At 42.5% G+C, this 14764-nt stretch overlaps 1 long non-coding RNA gene across 4 annotated transcripts in view; it reads right to left on the bottom strand.

Moving 5' to 3' along the window:
* Positions 1-1375: 1375 nt before the first annotated feature.
* The window catches only part of LOC143928302 (uncharacterized), a 227617-nt gene continuing 214228 nt past the window's right edge, over positions 1376-14764 (bottom strand). For all 4 annotated transcript variants that reach the window (XR_013262393.1, XR_013262394.1, XR_013262392.1 and 1 more), the window contains exon 3: positions 1376-2161. This is a non-coding gene — a long non-coding RNA (uncharacterized LOC143928302). The remainder of the gene's footprint in view (positions 2162-14764) is intronic.

Below are 14764 nucleotides of genomic sequence, written 5' to 3'. Positions count from 1 at the left end.
TTCAACCTTTCTTGTGGATCCTGACCAAGACTAAGTCTGGAAGTCAGCTCCAGAAATCCGGACCCATGGCTCAGCTTTCCTTTAAAATACTTTTAAACAGTGGCAAGTTAAAACTTTAATTGGGTTTGATCTCTACTCAAGTTATGGGCCTTCTATTCCATACATTACATATACAGTATTTGATTAGCCTCTAAAACATAATACGTATTTACTTTACCTTTTAACCACTTGCCAACCGCCCTATAGCGGTTTTACTGCTACAGGGTGGCCTTGCTGTGTAGGATCATGTAAATATACACTTGTGATCCTGCATTTCTGGGGATCGGGCACGCGTGAGCGCCACCACAGGCTGGCTCCCACTGTGATTACACACAGCGGGTCCTGATGTCCACCGGCACCAACTGATTGTTCAGGATGCAGAAGGCATGCATCCTGTGTTTCTCCAAAGCAGAGACACAGATCTATGCCTTCCACTAGTAAAAGCACCTCCCCCACTACAGTAAAACACCAGTTAGGCACACAGTTAACCCGTTGATCGCCCCTGATGTTAACCCCATCCCAGCCAGTGTCATTAGTACAGTAAGGCTGGGTTCACACTGCTGCGGGGGGAGATCCGGATGTGATTCGCACCGCAAATCACATCCGATCTCCGTAGCGATGCGAGTTCAGCCATACAGATAGTATGGCTGAATTCGCATCGCTCCCGCAGCAAACTCGCACGGGACCCTTTTTTTGGTCTGCAACAGAATCGGATCGCATGGGGGTTCACACCATGCGATCCGATTCCTGTGCGAGTCGGCAGATCGCACTGCGATATGCGGACGGATCTGGGGGTGTCATTAACATATCATTGACACTCCCAGCCGTCCGCATAGGGCAGTGTGAACTGCCGGCGGGAGTAATGCGATGCGGGAAAACGCCGCGGATTCGCGGCGTTCCCGCATCGCAGCGGTGTGAACCCGGCCTAATAGTGCATATTTTTTAGCACTGATCACTGTATTAGTGTCACTGGTCCCCAAAAAAGTGTCAGGTGTTCAATTTGTTCACCTGCAATATCACAGTCCCAACTATAAGTCGCTGATCACTGAAATTACTAGTAAAAAAAAAAATCTATAAATATTTCTCATAGTTTGTAAACACTATAACTTTTGCACAAACTAATCAATACACGCTTATTGGGATTTTGTTTACTAAAAATATGTAGAAGAATACATATTGGCCTAAATAGATGAAGACATTTGATTTTTTAGATTTTTTTATCGGATGGGTTTTATAGCAGAAAGTAAAAAAATATTGTTTTTTTTTTTCAAACTTATTGGTGATTTTTTGGTTTATAGCGCCAAAAAAAATAAAAATAAAAACACAGCAAAAGTGATCAAATACCACCAAGAGAAAGCTTTATTTGTGGTAAGAAAAGGACAAAAATGGTATTTGGGTACAGTGTTGCATGACCGTGCAATTGTCAATTAAAGTAATGTAGTGGTGTAACGCAAAAAACGCAAAAAAATGGCCTGGTCAGGAAGAGGGTAAATCTTCCAGGGCTGGAGTGGTTATAAAAAGCCTTAAATTACCAGATTAAGGAAACCACAAGCCTCCTCCAATAATTGCATTTAGTTTAATGATTTACATAGTGCTAACACATTTTACAAAAGGAAGATAACCATTATGTTACCGCTCTCCAACGTGAGCGAATGAGAAAATGAGAGCAGTTTTATTATGCCATGCTGTGGATCTTTCTCTACTTTCTTTCCACTGTTACATGTGAATATAACACTTCAATAACATTTATAACATTATGTACAATACTGTGCCTAGAAGCTTGTGTCTTGTGTTGCTTTTACAGATAATATTGCAAAAATTGGTAGTGGACTTTATAGGCACCGAGGTACACAATGTTATAAATAAAAATAATTTTTATTACAAACTGATTCACAAAAAAACAAACAACCAAACACTAGTCAAAAAACTTTGTAAAGCAGAGATTGCCTAGATACTAATACAGCACACAACCCATACACCAAAAAGTATAATTCTGAATGATCATGGCGATGTCCTTGTTGAGGCAACAGTTAATGTTCTATCAGGCTTGGCGTGAGCTGATCATAGTGTGCAATAGCTTGGCTCTACGGGTTACGCTTCTTCAGGAGCTTGGACATACATTCTAAACAAAATAGGAAAAGGCTACAATAAATCTTAAGGCTGGTATGCATCAATAATCCATCTATAGCACATAATACAGTAACATATGCTGACCGTCCATCAACCCAAAAGAGGAAAAAGAGGGAGGTGGGCGAGAGGGACAAAAATTCATACCAGAGTTGCTTTTTTTGTCCTTACCCACAATTGGTTCACCTTCAAAAGGTTCCCACTACCTCCACTTGTTGTGCCCCGGCCTATGCAAAAGAGTTGACACATAGTGGTTGATTTACTAAAGGTAAATAGACAGTTCACTTTGTAAGGGAATTTTCCACAACTATGTGAATGCGGTGTAAGTTCACTTTACAAAGATCACCTAATCATGTACAGTACAAGGAAAAAAAAAAAAAAAAAAAAAAATTCTGTTTGCATATGATTAGATGATGGAAGTCAGCAGAACTTCACCCCACTCGCCAAGCTCTAGGGCAGTGTTTCTCAACTCCAGTCCTCAAGGCACCCCGACAGGTCATGTTTTCAGGATTTCCCTCGGATGAAACGGCTGTGGTAATTACTAAGGCAGTGAAACTGATCAAATCACCTGTGCAAAATAATGGAGAGCCTAAAAACATGACCAGTTGGGGCACCTTGAGGACTGGAGTTGAGAAACACTGCTCTAGGGAAAGTTGATTTGAAAAGAGCAATCTCCCTTGCAAAGTGAACAATCTATTCTGTAAATCAATCCCATTATCTCAAACAGTTCTGAGATACCTTGCAATTTGAAATATACCATCTCTCGTTTGTTAAATTGTATTTTAGAAAAATAAAATATTACATAAGAACTGTCAGCCAGCTGGGATTTAAATTGTAATAGGAGACATTTTTGCAGCTCACAATGTAAAAAAGTTTTCAAATTCACTATTATTTAAGTGATCATTCCATGAACACCACTGTATCCCTTTAGCATCAGTTTAAAGCAGTATGTGTAATTAACATGGATACATTTCAGGTGTCTGAGGATATATCAGGCAAGTTTACAACCTCATTTCCCACAAATCCCTTGTGAAAAAACTGCCTGGAGGCTGGGGACAGAGACATGCAGATGAGCTCATCAAATGTGTGTCGCCTTCAGTCTCTAGCCACTTAAGTCAATGCAGAATCCCTAAGGTACACACTCGCTGATCTAAACATAGCTTTTAAAGCTGTAATCAAGCAATTAGGGTTTGCTTGTATACAAAGCAACTATTACTGATTGCATGCATGATAACCTAAAGCAAACCAGTGTGGTCCTCAGGGCTACCTTTAGAAATCATGGTGCCCTGCACAGCCCACTTGGCACCTCTTCCCTTCTCCTGCCATCTAAAAATATTTGGCTCCCCCAATTTCCTACTTCCAGTTAATGCTATGTTTGCACTTGCCTTGCCTTTTTAGAGCCCACTTTGCACCCTGTTTACCCCTTTAATGCTTGTTTGTGAGATATTCACTCCTAGGCTCCTTTCTGACCAATTTGTTTAAACCTTTTATTACAAGTAGAAATGGGCTTGGGCCTGTTCGAGTTCCAACCCACCTGCCTGATCCTGCCAGGAAGCTGACACTGCACACTGCTAATCAAATGCAGCAAGACATTTCCCGGTTTGCAGCTGCACAGATTGGGAAATGTCTCACTGCTTGTGATTGGCAGTGTGCAGGGTCAGCTGCCTGGCAGGATCTGGTAGGTAGGTTGGGACTGGGATCCCAAACCCGCCCGAGCCCATCTCTTATTACAACCTACTTCTGCACCATCAGGACTGTTTCACACCTTTGAACCAGGGCCACCACAATCATTATGGGGCCCCGTACAGCCTTCCGGCCTGGCCCTGACCCCCCTGCTGACCCAGGGCCTGGTACTGGAGAACTGCCTGTAAATCTATATCTGCAGTCCAGCTGTTCCTACAAAGTGTGCAAACTTAACAGACTGGTAAAGTGATCCTTGTAAACACCAGTCTTTATTAAATCAATTCTTGTGTGCCTTAGGAGAAACTTGGATCCCAGGGCCAGGCTAAATACAAAATCTTAATATGCATTCCACCGATATGAAATACCACTTTGTTCCTGTGCTAAGCCCTATACCTTGCCACTTCACCTTCCAGTGCCACAGCTTCTGCTGGTCAAAAAAGGCTTTGGCCTGTTTGGTGATGGGGTAAGGAGAGAGGGTGTCTAATGGTGATCTAGTAGTAGAATTGAGGCTCAATAAACAAATTAGTTCTGCAATATATCCACACTGGAATTGATATGAATGAATGAATGAATGAAATACTTGTATAGCGCACAATGCGAACTGAATCGCCTCTAGGCGCTGTGGCGAGCTTTGATCATCTGCTAAAAGAGGAAGGTCTTGAGTTTTTTCCTAAAAGCCAGGTGATTTTCTTCCAGGCGGATGTTGATTGGTAGAGCATTCCATAGCCGAGGCCCTGATATATACGCTGTACGTTCAAGACCCTTTGCCTCACCCACAAATGCGTGCATAGAGAAGCTCCGCAATACCTAATGGAGAAAATAAATCATTACACACCAAACCGCAGTCTTCGATCAGCCAACAAAAACCTCCTCCTCGTGCCCAAAGCCCGGTATAAATCCAAGGGTGATCGGAGATTCGCTGTCCAAGGGCCTCGGCTATGGAATGCTCTACCAATCAACATCCGCCTGGAAGAAAATCACCTGGCTTTTAGGAAAAAACTCAAGACCTTCCTCTTTTAGCAGATGATCAAAGCTCGCCACAGCGCCTAGAGTCGATTCAGTTCGCATTGTGCGCTATACAAGTATTTCATTCATTCATTCATTCATTCCGTCTTTGGGAACAAGTTAAAATACTGGGGGATTACAACTATATGGAGCATGTGACTCACAACCCTTCTTCTCACCTGATAATGCTGGTGTTTGGTGATTTTCCCCATCAGACACCCAATGAGGTCACATGGGGGTTGGAAGACAGTCGTCAACCCTGTGTAAGCTCAGAGTCATTACAAAAGCAGTCATATTGCATAGCGGCCTCGAGGGGCTTGAAAAACTTTACACATTGCCTTCTTTTTGGGCCTTTAGTGCAGCTACCTGGCATTTCTTACATATGTGTGCGGTTCACATTTGGCTACCTCTAGGCTTGCATATATGTACCTTTTCCCAGAAGCCTGTTCTGTAGAAAAGGAGTGGTATGCAGAGCAGAACCTCTAACTAGTGTGCCTTTTCCCAGAAAACTGCTCTCTGGAAAGGGAGTGGTTGTTTAGAGCTGATGACAAGCTTCACCTTGTCATCTCTTTCTCTACAAACATCCCCGTTTTTCATCCACTAATGACATCAGCGTCCAGTTCAGACCAGTCTGTGTGTCTATTTCCATGTATAGTGTTTTTCTTGTCTACCAGTTCCTCTCCCTCTTCCTTTCCCATCCAGCTATCATCCTTCCTCTAGCTGCCACACTATGCCAGATATCCTGAGGGCTGTGCACTGCTTTCCAGTGACCTTTGTCACTTGGCTGCATGCCTGGTGCTGCTGGCTGCTTCTTGCATTAATCTGACACTAAGCCGCTGTCACCCCAGAGACAGACAGTTATGTCTATCAGACAATCCACTGTACCAGGTGCACAAAGCACACAGACTCGCCAGGGAGGGATGAATAGAATGCAGATCAGGGGATCAATGGGTGCATTAGAAGGATCTCAGGTATTTAGGCATAGGTATTAAGGCTAAGCAATGTCAGATCCCAGAATATTATAAACCCAATCTCTGTACATATGCAGAATGAGAAAAAAAAATGAATTGATATACATTTTCAAAATACACCTTACATGAAAATAGTTAAACTTTATTCACATTATGAACTATAATTTTTTATTTTTTTTATTTTTTTGGTAAGCGTTTGAAATTATCTGTGGCCATTAAACTATTTTAGCTGCTTTCCCTCGTTGTAATTCAATTTTTTTGATGAGGCTCAGAATGGCAAACTGGTAACTCCTAAGATGTTCCAGAAAGACTAGTTGACTAGTTTGTCTGAGAAAATTTGAAGCTTCATGAGTGTTCTTGGAAGAATGGGTTATTACTGCAAAATTATTGAGGTTAGCATCACTTCCATTACTTATTAGACCATATTGCAATTGAATGCTCCTTGCTGTTTTACTCTTGTTTAAATATCAAGTATTATACACTCCAGACAGATCTTTGTTACATAAGGGCTGATTTACTAAAATAAAGCATGGTCCCTTATCTTAATAAGTGTGGTGAAATAGTGAGTGAGAATATCTAACCACATGCAGGGAAAATGTAATAAACTGGATTTTCCCTAGCTCATAAATGTATAATATAAAGCCACCCATCCTAACGTATTTACCCCCATTGGTAATACTGCTGTCAGCAATGTCCCATAGTAAAAATATGGTGTTAATATAACTAGATATGTATATGTCCTTTATTATTTTCAAGACTTTCTGTAAAATTCTATCTCCACTTTTTAAATGATTCAGCACTGGCTTTCACGTAGTTTAAAGACTTGGACCGGCAACACCATTCCTATACTAGAGTTCTTGGTCCTGCTGAATAAGCTAAAATTCAACCTGTGGGTGGCCCAGTTAGTCCCACCCATCTCTACAAAAATACTGAAAAAACAAAGGAGCAGGGTGAAAAATTTGTCGGACACTGTCACTGATCAGGTGTTCAAGCAGCCGGGGCTCCTGCGGAAGTTTGAATACAATAGCAGTGCACGTTCCACCATCCATGATATGGATTTGCTATTATTCAGCCTGCAAACGAGAGAAATCTAGGCTTGTATGGCAAGCTTAAAGCTATGGTCTCAGTTATACTTTAGTTTTAACACATTATTTCCTTTTATAGTTCCCACCTGTCATAAGAGAATTATGAAGGATGCTATTGATGGCCTCTCATGGTAAATTGAATTCAACGTATTCCACGTCAATGACTCTTCAGCAGTGGCAGGTCTGTTAACTCCTATGTTTAGCTTTCCTCTCCAACATGGTTGCCCATGTGGGGTAGATGAAAAAAAGGACCAATAGCGTAATATTGTTTTATTAAAACATGTCACAAAGTAACAATAGCCTGCTTACATTAGGTGGTGCCTCCCTGGCACTAGGAATACCAGCAGTACAAGTTAATGGAAGCTCTGCCGCTCAGCTCACGCTGGATCATCGACGTGAATTCCACCAATGATGAGAGACAAACTGGAAGCTGGGACCCGGAAATTATATTAACGGTCATCCAGCACCCAGGGCAAAGATGCCAAACTGCGCCTCCTTCTTCCTTTAGGGTTAGGATCAGGGCACCCACATCCCTTCAATAGACCATTGTGCCCAGGGCAACCATCCCTCCTGCCCACCCCTTGTCCCGGCCCTGGGTGGATGATCTTCAATACTGCAGAAAGCAGTGCTGAAGTTAGGACAGCTCTTTGAAGCATTGTACTTTGCGTCCATGCTGATCTTGTGACACACCCATACGGGTGTGTTCATGCCAGCCTAGGCTCATAGGAAGCAGGTTAAATGATACTGGCTGTCATTGGACCTGGAAAAGAACTAATGGCACAACTGACTTTCTCCAGCTGACTACAGTGGAGACAAGGTGAGTATACAGCAAAACTTCATAGCTATTTTTTTTTTAATACATTTAGAACCTGGACTTCTGCTTTAAATTACAAAAAGTGATTGTATATGTTACATAATTTATAATTAGGTTCTCCTTTAACCTTTTGCCGACTATGTAAGCATTTGTGCATGCAGCAGCAAAGAGGGTGGGCTTTAACAACCATATGTCGCACATATGCATCCATGGACAACCAAAGTTTCTGTGCTCAAAGCATACTTACTGTGTGTCTGTTTCTACTGAACCAGCCAATGATGGCCGACATTCGGTTCATGTGTACTAGGCTTTAGGGCAGGGGTCTCAAACTGGCAGCCCTCCAGCTGTTGCGGAACTACAAGTCCCATCATGCCTCTGGGTATGGGAGTTATGCTTATAACTGTCAGTCTTGCAATGCCTCATGGGAATTGTAGTTCTGCAACAGCTGGAGGGCCACCAGTTTGAGACCCCTGCTTTAGGGACTTGTCCACCAAAAACCACACTAGTATGTTGAACCTCCTAACTTCTTCATATATTTGTAATAGACTCTGGTAGTAAAGTACCTGCACTTGGGCTCCCAGCTAGGTAGTGGCTGTAAGACTTTAAAGTGATTTTTGCATTGTCTCATTTTGTTCTATCACATTTTCCTTTGTATGAGACAGGTTATAAACTGAATAAAAATAAGAGTTTGAGCTTTTAAAATGGAATATCAATAGATGAAAGATAGGTAGATAGATAGATAGATAGATACAGTATCTCACAAAAATTAGTACACACCTCACATTTTTGTAAATATTTAATTATATCTTTTCATGTGACAAGACTGAAGAAATTACACTCTGCTACAATCTAAAGTAGTGAGTGTACAGCTTGTATAACAGTGTAAATTTGTTGTCCCCTGAAAATAACTCAACACACAGCCATTCATTTCTAAACCGCTGGCAACAAAGGTGAGTACACCCCTAAGTAAAAAAGGTCCAAATTGAGCCCAAAATTTCAATATTTTGTGTGGCCACCATTATTTTCCAGCACTACCTTAACCCTCTTGTGCATGGAGTTCACCAGAGCTTCACAGGTTTCCACTGGAGTCCTCTTCCACTCCTCCATGATGACATCCACCTTGCATTGGAGGATGCTCCACAGATGCTCAATAGGGTTTAGGTCTGGAGACATGCTTGGCCAGTCCACCTTTACCATCAGCTTCTTTAGCAAGGCACTGGTCGCCTTGGGGGTGTTTGGGGTCATTATCATGTTGGAATACTGCCCTGTGGCCTAGTCTCCGAAGGGAGGAGATCATGCTCTACTTCATTGTGTCACAGTAAATGTTAGCATTCATGGTTCCCTCAATGAACTGTAGCTCCCCAGTGCTGGCAGCACTCATGCAGCCCCAGACCATGACACTCCCACCACCATGCTTGACTGTAGGCAAGATACACTTGTCTCTGTACTCCTCACCTGGTTGCCACCACACATGCTTGACACCATCTGAACCAAATAAGTTTATCTTGGTCTCATAAGACCACAGGACATGGTTTCAGTAATCCATGTCCTTAGTCTGCTTGTCTTCAGAAAACTGTTTGCGGGCTTTCTTGTGCATCATGTTTAGAAGAGGCTTCCTTCTGGGACGACAGCCATGTAGACCAATTTGATGCAGTGTGTGGCATATTTTCTTAGCACTGACAGGCTGACCCCACCCCACCCCTTCAACCTTTGCAGCAATGCTGGCAGCACTCATATGTCTATTTTCCAAAGACAACCTCTGGATATGACACGGAGTACGTACACTCAACTTCTTTGGTCGACCATGGCGAGGCCTGTTCTGAGTGGTCTTGACCACCGTGCTGCAGCTCAGTGACAGGGTCTTGGCAATCTTCTCATAGCCTAGGCCATCTTTATGTAGAGCAACAATTCTTTTTTTCACATCCTCTGAGAGTTCTTTGCCATGAGCTGCCATGTTGAACTTCCAGTGACCAGTATGAGAGAGTGAGAGCGATAACACCAAATTTAACACACCTTCTCCCCATTCACACCTGATACCTTGTAACACTAATGAGTCAGATAACACTAGGGAGGGAAAATGGCTAATTGGGCCCCATTTGGGCATTTTCACTTAGGGGTGTACTCACTTTTGTTGCCAGCGGTTTAGACATTAATGGCTGTGTGTTGAGTTATGTTGAGGGGACAGCTCATTTACACTGTTATACAAGCTGTACACTCACTACTTTACATTGTAGAAAAGTGTAATTTCTTCATTGTTGTCACATGAAAAGTTATAATAAAAAAGTTTACAAAAATGTGAGGGGTGTACTCACTTATGTGAGATACTGTAGATAGATTCAGCTACAGTATACACATTATCTTTTAAAATCTTATCCCCACCATAATTCTGTATCAACTTTAGCCAATGTTACAACACAACAATGTCCTTTTTGAGAATCACCGCCCTTCAACTTTCAAAACGCATACAAAAATAGAACCTATACCAGTGTAACAGATTATCTTTAATAATATAATGTTAGTCAGGAACCGGAATCTCAAGTAAAAACAAGCCACCAACTGACACGTACATGACTACCACACTTGTCTACAATTCAACCCACTCTTCCTTCCTATTCTGTCTCTGATGTCAAAGATAAGGAGAAAACCACAGCTGCAAGTATGGAGGAAGGGGACATCTACAGCTGAATAAAGCAATTATTGTATTATTAAACTGCTAGAGCCCCACATAAAAAGACAATTAAAAATGTATGGATTATTTTTGAAGAATATTAAAATAAGAAGAAGAAACGCCTCTCTTCTAAGCCTGTTTCTCATGTCTTCTAACACTTTATCCTGCTGAGGACCACCGCTGCTACACTATGTCACTGAAATCCTTTATGGGCTACCAAAGCACATCAGCAAGCGGCTAAATAAACAGATTAATCATATAAAGGAGTTATTTTATCTCCCAAAGGATTTGAAGTTATATCCTTTCAGTTCTGAGATTTATTTAGCCATGCCACCCAGCACTGCCCTGCCTGACAGGACAGAAGCAGAGCCTATTTTTCTCTGCTGCAGTGTAGTTGCTCTTACAGGTGTCCTTCATACTCCAACTCTGTGACTGGACAGTGAAAAGAGAAGCAGCAGATTTATGAGCTCATCTTTCTCTCTCACTCTGCTCTTTCCATCTATCAGCATGCTCCTTGCACTGCAGCATACATGTAAAACTGGCCATATGCTAAAAGTTTTCTAAGGAATCACACAAATGGTGAGACTGGATGAATCCCCCATGACAAGCTATTTTATTCTATTAGTTGCAAGTGCCAACAGTTCTCATTGATTGCAGGTGCTGTTCAGCAAACAGTTTTCAGCCTAGCAATTTTGACAACATTTGATTGTGTAATTGACATTTGATAAGCCAGCAGGACAATGCACCGCTAGAATTTCTGCCAAATCCTCTTAATCTGACAGTGTATGCCCAACATTTTTCATGTGAGCCTAGCTGCTTGTGGTCAGGTGCCTACAAGGGGTTAAGTTGTCTGCCTGTATAAGCACTTGTTTTCCCTGGCTTTTCTATGTTAGCTGAGCCAGCAGGTTCCAAATGTTACAGTTTTGCTATTTACTTGTGCTTAGGTTGACCTAGAGATAACCAGGCCATAAGGGTTAATGTTTTTCCCGCCATTTTCAGATGGTCTTCCATGGTCTACAGATCAACCATCAAAAAAGACTGCCTCCAAGTCCCTGGTGTTCCAGGGAAATTCTGTCAAAATGTAGCTTGTTACTCTGCTGGAGAAATTCCCCTACCCCCCTTTGGGGGGGGTAGGTGATAGGCGTTTTCTCGGGGTTCCTCAAGAGGGTCTTATACCTGGGAACTTTATGGACTTACTGCCTTTGTGGATTGGTGCCAATCATAGACTTTAAGGGACTTGCACTACCTCTTGTGGAATATTGCCTTAATGGACTATTGCCTAAAGCCTCATACACACGGTCGGACTTGTACAAACTTTTCCGTGGACTTTTGTACAAAGGGCGTGGTCCACAAGTTTGTATTGCATACACACGGTCGGACTTTTTGACAACAAACACGAACGTGGTGACGTCACAACGTACGGACGCCACTTCAAAAGAGGACGTTCAATGACTCCAGCGCCACCTTTGGTCAACTTCTGTATTGTAGTGTGATCGTTTGCATAGGTTCTGAGCATGCGTGTTTGTACCTTGTACAAAAGTCCGATGCTTTTGCATACACACGGTCGGACTTTGCTCCATCGGACTTTTGTTGCCAGAAAGTTTGTCCGTTCGCACAGCCAACAAAAGTCCGATGAAAACAGAAAAAGTTTGTCCGATGGAGCGTACACACAGTCGGATGTTGCTCCAAAACAGCTAATTTGCATGTTTGTTGTCAAAAAGTCCGACCGTGTGTACGGGCCTTTAGAAAGGATTGCTTTCTGGACTTACCCACTGCATAAGGTATGCACACTGTATGGGATGTTAGAAGAGTTCTGTACAGGAATTGTGTTGAACTGCTTTTGAGAACTGTACTGTATACAGCAACTATCTCAGTAAAGGATTTTGTTTGTTTACTTGTTTTTCCTGGTCTGAAGACTCTTAAAGGGGTGCATGCAGGGAGTATCAAAATAACAGGGCTACATTTCTGTGGATATAGATATACATCTTATATTGCAAGCGGCTTTGGTTTTTGGATTGTTAATTAACAGTGGAGAGTTGAATTTTTTTCTGTTAAATTTTGAGCCTATGATATCCTGTCTGTTACTTTTTTCAAGTATAGCCCCACGTTTCTCTACATTTTTGTCAAATTTCATTAATATTATGCAGGACAGTGAGAACACTATGGCTGGAAATAGTGTTAATTGCCCATAATTTTATTTCTATAATGCTTGTATAGGTTTATGGAATATTAGCTGTGCCCAGTGGGAAATTCAGCTGTTTTCATTGACATCATTACAAATTTAGAATGCTGCGCCAAATAGAAGAAGGTTCCTGGCAAAAGTTGTACATTTTGCTTTGCTGACAGTGAAAACGTGTATAGTCGGTACAGTTACAAGAAGAAGGTAGCATCTATCATTTTATTTCATGAGCTGTGTAGAAAAAATCATTAGTGGTTTGCCAAAATTAGAATTTCTTTTGAAATCAACTCTTTGGTTGCCTGGCCTTTCCTGAATGTGAGCACCCCACCCGAATAAATCATCTTCTGTGGTTCAAGAGCTGACTCGCACAGTTTTGCATTATATAAGTTATTTCCTTAGAAAAAAAAAGAGAAGCTAATTTAGCACATCAGAAAGAACCTACACTCTAAAAATTGTAAATTTGCTCTCTTATAAGGCACATCTAGAAATGGTTTGTTAATTGTGCCTAAATTATACCTTGAGAAACTGACTTATTGTTATAAATGTCTCCTGCACAATAGCAACTCCTATTTTGCAGAAGGAGCTGTGCCTTAAAGGATAAGTTCACTTTTTTTTTTTTTAAATGCACTTTTTCTATGCAGGTAAAACAAAAATAAAAAAAAATGTGCATTTATTTATTTTGGATCCTGTAAAGCTGGGTTTCTCAACCCGTTGTACACGTACTTCTGGGGGTACTTGCACCACGGGCAGGGGGTACGCAGAGTTCTCTGTCCCCCGAGTCTCACCTCCCGCACACATACAGTCAGGGCTGTCTTTAAAAGCTGGGCAAAAGGGGCATCTGCTCTGGGCCCCATCATTATTGTAAATCCCCATTACATTCGTGGTCAGTGTAAATCCCCATTACATTAGTGGGCAATGGGAATCCCCATTATATTGGGGTTTTCTGTCTATGGATGGGTCCCCTCACCTCCCCAGTCCATGGTGTGCAGGCAGTGAGGAGATGATGTGCTGTAACCTTTAGTAACCAATCTGTGAGCAGTAAAGATGTGCACTAACCTCTTGCAACCAATCATTGAGCGGTAAGGATCTGCAGTAACCTCAATCAAACAATTAGTAATCAGTAATAGTGTGCAGTAACCTCTAGCAACCAATTGGCGAGTGGTAAGAATGACCAGTAACCTCTAGCAACCATTGAGCAGTATTGATGTACAGTTATCTGTAGCAACCAATTAACAAGAAGAAGTTGTGCTGTAACTTCTAGCAAATAATAAGTGAGCCATAATGTGTGCTGTAACCTCTAGCAGCCCGTCAGTGAGTGGTAATGATACACTGTAACCTCTGGCAACCAATTGCAACCATTGCCTGATATGATTCAGTAAATTGATCTTGAGTCTAGATGCCATTTATTGTAGGCTCTGAGCAGGTGGAGAGCGAAATTGCATTGGGGGGGGGCCCCCAAGAAAATATTTGCCCAGGGTCCAATCAATATTAAAGATGGCCCTGCATACAGTCCCCGGCGGCTTGCTGTAGCCATGTTGCGTTGGACTGTGCTACCAATGGGGAAGCAGTCTGCCCTGTGTGCTGGGGGGTATCAGGCCGGCGGAAGCTGCCTGGGGTCCTGTTAATGGAATGGCCCCCATCGCGCAGCCCAGAAGATGTTACCCAGGGCTGACTGACTGGGGGCGGCCCCACGTCCTTCCATCTCCCGGCTCTATCCCTTCGCCGGCGCGCCTTGGATGTCATGCCTGCCATGTGTGAAGATGCCTGCTGCGGCTCCCTGAGAAAAAGGTGAGTCCTGTCTGCTCAGGGACTACAAATGCCAGTACTTAGGAACAGGGCTGCTGATAAACCAGTACAACTGGCCCTGTAGTACCAGGCCTGGCCAGCAGGGGGGCCCGGCAATATACTGTAAAAAGGGAATGAAAGAATGCAAAGTAAAAAAGTGTTTCCCTCCCCTTTTCCAGCCCGCTCACATTTGACTCTAAACAGTGTTGGAGTGGGGCTGAATGTGAGAGCGAGAAGGGAGACATACGAGGTATGACAACAGCAATACAAGTTCTGCAAGGACACACAGCTGTGGCTGAATGGAAACAGGATAGTCGGGACCACAGTAACATGAAGCTAGTCGGCTGCAGTGTCTTACAGATATCTGTCTCTGTGAACAGGATGATCAGCTTCCCCTCCCTATTGTCT

The sequence above is a fragment of the Lithobates pipiens genome, unplaced genomic scaffold, assembly GCF_037356315.1.
Source record: "Lithobates pipiens isolate NorthernLeopardFrog02 unplaced genomic scaffold, aLitPip1_a1.2 Scaffold_23, whole genome shotgun sequence".
Lineage (NCBI taxonomy): Eukaryota > Metazoa > Chordata > Amphibia > Anura > Ranidae > Lithobates > Lithobates pipiens.
This window is presented reverse-complemented; position numbering and strand designations above follow the sequence as displayed.